Here is a 5790-nt window from a genome sequence, read left to right on the forward strand (position 1 = left end):
ACAAGCTTCTGCAAAGCCAAAGTAACCATCAAGAGAGCGGGGAGACAGCCCACAGACTGTGAAAAAATATTTTCCAACTGTGTATCTGACAAAGGCCTACCATCTAGGATCTACAAGGAACTCAAACGTGCCAAAAATTTACAAATTATGACAGTTTAATCTCTTCCTATTCAATAGTTTATAGTTCATTTCTTTTACTTATCTCATTGCACTGTCACGGGCCTCCAGAACAACAGTATTGATGATGTAGTGCATATTTGTCTTGTTTCTGATTTTAATCATTGATGTTTCAGTGTAAGGTTGATGTTTGCTGGAGGTTTCTGAATGAATAATATGTTATATGTTTAAAAAATAGAATTTATAAAGCAGTAAAAATGAGTGAACTAGATTCTTGTATATCGGTCTAGATAATGCTCAGAAACCTAATGTTGAGTGAAATAATCAATTTGCAGAAAGATACAGTATAATGCTGTTTATGTAATTTTAAACATATGAAACAATACTATATAATAATTTGAACACACATATTTATAACAAAATTCAAAATGGGCACTGAAAAATATGCAAACTATGTTTGTCTACTTAAGAAGTTAGAGGGGAAAAAAAGGAAGCAAATTAATTAAAATAATAACTAAGCTCACCAAAAAAGTCTGACCATAGATTGATGATACTAAACCAATAGCTTTTATACAAACCAACAATAATTAGTTCTTAGTAAATTTATTTTTGAATGGAACATGCATACATAAATACAAAGTAGAAGAGGCACAAAGGAAAGAAAAAGATAATTAAGTATCTTATTGACCATTTCCCTTGCAACCTATCACACTTGACAGGAGGCAAAAAGAAACAGAGGTGGTGTCCCTTTCTTTGCACATCATTAAAGAGATATTATCCAGTGTATTAGTAAATGTGTGAATGTGTTCTCCAGTGTTTTAGTAAATATATTATCATAAATAAAGGAATATATAATATTTATAATTACATACAAGACACACTTTCTTGTATCATCTACAGATGTAATATTGTGGGAGAGGGGAGAGACCAGTCCCCTGTTTTCCATGGTGAGAAAGTGGCCAGGATGAGAGTTCCTAAGCTTCCTGGGGGCCAGAATACTTCCTGAGAAGGTACCCAGGACAGAGGCCTGCTCAAAGTGCCAACACAGCCCTCCCGACTGACACATACCACCTTCCTCAGGTTACCCAGGGAGCCAAGGGTTCCTGCTAGAGGAACCTAGGGGAAGAGGGTTTGTCTCAGGAGGGACTTTAATGCCATGCAGTAACAGAAAGGGTGCTCGGCTGGGTGTGCGAGGATCCTGGAATGTGCCACACAGCAGCACTAGGACAGAGTGCCTGCCCAGTGGTGCTGGATTCATTGGTTTGTGATGTGGGAAAAGAAGACAAGTCACGTCACTCACTTACACTTTGCACAGGTAGATCCATGAGTCACAACCCTAAAGAGAAAGGTGTGAATGCAAGGAGATTCTGCAACAGGAGAGTGGGATTTTGACCAAAGATATTTACTACAAGCCAAAGTTAGTGAGAACTCAGAACCTGAAGGAGATGTTTATCAGAGAAACTTTGTGGAGAGGGGAGAAGGCAAAACAGCCAATCTCATGTCTCCTGACTCAGATCAATTCCCAGATTAAAGCCCTGGTGGATGGTAGATATAACCAGACAAGCTACTGGGAAATTTAAGAGCATTGGGGTTAGTTTTTTTTCACTTCCATACGCACAAGCTACCAAAGTGCCGAGTCCAACATGAGACAGTTTAGTGGTAGGCTAGAAAAGCCTGCAAGAGAAGGCTGGTGATAACCTCTCCTATCACTTCCCTTACATCCACATCCCTTCCCCAGGTGAGAGGGGAGGTCGACAACTTCATCTACTACCCAATTTAAAGGCCTGGATAATGAAAAATATAGAACTCTGAATATAAATTTACACATTGATAATTGATCTTTGTGAGATACAGATATTTATTCAGAGTGGGGTTGTGTGGCTTAATCATAAGCTCAAGTAATAACTTGAGCCATCAAATTTGCCTTTTCTTCCTTCAAAATCATATATCCAGATATTTGAGAACAAAGAACAATAGAATACTGATGGCTAGACTTAATGGAGACCCTGCCAGGGATGAAAGAAGCACGATTGAATAAACCAGAAGAACTAGTTTGGACTACTCCACTGCCAGGAATGTGGGGGAGGAAGAAAATATAAAAGTAAAATGAAGGAAGGAAAAGGGTCTTTAGGAAGAGTTCTGGGAAAGGGACATTTGTGGAACAATAGGTCTAAATGCTTTGTCTTTTTCCTTTCCCTACTCTTTGAAAGTAGCAATTGTGAGGCACTTGACCACTCACCTTTTTTATTACTGTTTCCAAAGCAGCAGAAGCCACAGATATGTCCAGTGTGCTGGCACATGGGATAAGGACAGCAGAGTCAAAGTAACATAGCGTTGTAAGACAAGGTAAAGATCATGTCTACACACACACACACAAACAGATAATACTTAGGAATAATCACCTCTAAAATGTGAAAGATATTTAAAACGGAAATTTCACAAGTGACAAAAAGGTCTAAATAGCTGTATTTAGATGAAAGCATTCTAAAAATGCCAATACTTGTCGATTTCATGCAAATTCAATCAAAACATAATGGATGGGTTCTACAATAAATGGCTGGCATCAGTATAATTAGTTATACATTTGGAGAGAGTTATGATAGAAAATCTACCTCAATACTTACCTGGCAGGGGAGATACCATGATCACCAAGGTGGTTTTACCAGAACCAGGGCGAGGCTTATCCATTGTACCCCGAATGTGTTGATCCCTGAGATTTCCCAAATATGGGAAACTCATCTGCATAATCTGTGGTAGTGGGGGGACTGCATTCTCACACCCCCCAAAAAGAAAATCTACCTCAAATCAATACTCAGTTAACAAAGAATAACCAAAAAGCTAGCTCTAAAACAATGCTGTGTTTGCATTTTTTTCAAAGGAAATGGCAATTTTAAAAAGAATCTCGGAATAGCAAAAAAGAAAAGAAAAAAGTATATATAGCTCTAAAGAAATATATTGACAGAAACAGAAAACAAATTTCCTGAGTGATAAAAAAATAGAACACATAAACAAAAATATCAAGAGCTATTTTGATGGGTGGGTGAAACCATTCGCAATACAGGACATGAGCTCAATGTGTGACAATACTCTTATTTGAGTGTTGTTGATGGCTACCGTATGGGAGACTGAAGAATACTTAGAAAAATAGCTTCCTTGTATCGTCTACAGAGGTAGTATTTTGGGAGAGGGGAGAGACCAGTCCCCAGTTTTCCATGGCGGGAAAGTGGCCGGGGTGAGGGTTCCTAAGCTTCTTGAGGGCCAGAATACTTCCTGAAAAGGTACCCAGGACAGAGGCCTGCTCGCAAGCGCCAACACAGCCCTCCCGACTGACACATACCACCTGCCTCAGGCTGCCCAGGGAGCCAAGGGTTCCTGTCAGAGGTTCCTAGGGGAAAGAGGTGTGTCTCGGGAGGGACTTTAATGCCATGCAGGAAGAGACAGTGTGCTTGGCTGGGTGTGTGAGGATCCTGGAATGTGCCACACAGCAGCTCTAGCACAGAGTGCTCGGCCAGTGGTGCCGGGTTCATTGGTTAGTCACATGGGAAAAGAAGCCAAGTCATGTCACTCTCTCCCACCTTGTACAGAAGTAAATTCCAGGTAGATCCATGAGTCGAAACCCTAAAGAGAAAGGTGTGAATGCATGGGGAAACTACCAAGGAGACTCTGCAACAGGAGAGTGGGAAAGGCGGTCCCGGGCAACACACAAAAACAAGACGCAGTAAGGGAGCACGAAGTTTCAGGGTGGAAAGGAGGCTGTGAGCAGAAGCAGAAGGGAAGCGGCAGGTTGTGAGAAGACCCAGGTAGCATCTGTACCAGGCAGGGGAGGGCCGGCCTTCTGCAGGTCTCTGGTGCAGCGCCCCTCTGCATCTTAGACCAATCAGTATGCCTCAGAAGGGAGGCAAGAACAACCCTCTGTCACAGCTGCCCAACTCTTAGCCGAGTGGTGCATCAGTGGAGAGACTGACTTGGTGAGGGCTGTGCCGCTCCACGGGTGGCACTTAACCATGAGGGGATTGTGGTGGAAACTGCCTTGAGAGTGACACACACGGCCCCAGTGAGGATGGAGGATGCAGTGTTTGAAACTGGATGTGTCTTTCCAGGAAGCTGCATGTCTGCAATCTTGTGTGCATTTACCGAGAGGGGGAGGGGTGGAAGTGTCCAACCACAAAGTCCCCAGGAGAGGCAGCAGGCTGGGGGAAGCACCTGGAGTTGGTGTAGCAGTTCTGTCTGCAGGCACCAAACAAGAAGCCAGTCCAGGGCCCTTTGAAGGTGGAAGGTAGCCTGTGGCAGCAGTTCCAGATTCACACAAGAGACAGCTTTGGCTGGGTCGGCACCATCCAGGCAGGGCGCCTCCCCACAGAATGTGACAAGCTCAGCATCGATGACCTTGTCCAATGTCTTCTGCAAGGAAGCCCCGAGAGACGGTCTTCTGGTTGCAGCAAACAGGTAAGTTTTGTGACTAATGACTCAGGGCTGTTTTTCTTTTGCGTTACGAATGGGACGGTGACACCAGTGCTCTTGCCAGGGCTGAGAGCCTCTCGATGTCATGATCAGGCTCTGGGAGGCAGGCGTTTTCCCGCTTGGACTCCCTTGTGCACCCCAGCGAGGCAGAATCCACCAGAAACTGGGCTCATATCCACGTGTCAAAGGGATGAGGGGCGGGACAGAAAGTCTGTACCTCCAGGCAAAGGGAATGTTTTTGGGAGGGCAATGCCAGCAGATGGACAAGGGGGATTTGTCTTGAGCCAAGACCATGCTGCTGTGAAGACCCTTCAATTGCCATGGGTTCCCCGTGACAGAGTAGCTCGGGAGATGGGCAGAAAGCCCCTTAGGCCTTCCCTGAGATAGGAGTCTACTGTGGCCTCACCGTGTCAAGTGCCTGAAAGATGGTGGACAAGTGTAGACAAATGGAAGCTTGGGCACTGTGCAGGGAAGTAGGGAGGCGCATGCTAATTTGCTGGGAGGAAGGAGAGCAGCCTCTGCCTCTGCACTGAGATTAACGAGGCAAGGCAATGGGTTGTCACTGAAGGCAGCACTGGCAAAGCAGGCTCCACCAGAGAAAGTGGATGAAGAGCTGTCTGCAGGGAAATCTTCCTTGAAAACACACAGCCCAGCCAGACTGGGGTTCGCTTGGGGGAAAGGGGTGGTCCCGTTGGCAGCTCGGAGGAATTGAGACAGAGCCCCGAAGCTGGCCAAGGAAGCCCCAGCAGGGTGAGCCTTAATGGGGGTGTGGTGTTGCAGTGACTGCAAGTCACTTGCTGGCCATCCCAGGCGCCAGAGCCTGGGAAGAGGCCTGGTCTCCATTCCAGGTTGGAGGATTCCCCAGAGTTGGCCAGGGGGCCTGGCAGGATGGACTGTGGGTCAGATGGTACAAGCAGAAATGCTGTCACCCACCTGGAACCCAACTTCTAGAGGTAGAAAGAACATGACAGGAAAGGAACGCTCCACCCTGTGTGGAGGAGAGCAGGCAGAAGGCTGGGCATTGTAGAGACCGCTGCTGCTCAAGGGCACAGCAATCCACAGCAGGAGCCCAGAGAGACTGACAGGAGAGGGCACTGGGCACAGAAGCAACCCTGCCCAAGGGTAATTTCTGGGCTTGCCATGGCTTTGGGAAAGGGACCACAGGCTTGATGGGCGGGATCTGGAAATGTCTGTGTGTGGAGGCGGGGAGGG

The sequence above is a fragment of the Carlito syrichta genome, unplaced genomic scaffold, assembly GCF_000164805.1.
Source record: "Carlito syrichta isolate Samal-C Ts95f unplaced genomic scaffold, Tarsius_syrichta-2.0.1 Scaffold314399, whole genome shotgun sequence".
In the NCBI taxonomy this organism is placed as follows: domain Eukaryota; kingdom Metazoa; phylum Chordata; class Mammalia; order Primates; family Tarsiidae; genus Carlito; species Carlito syrichta.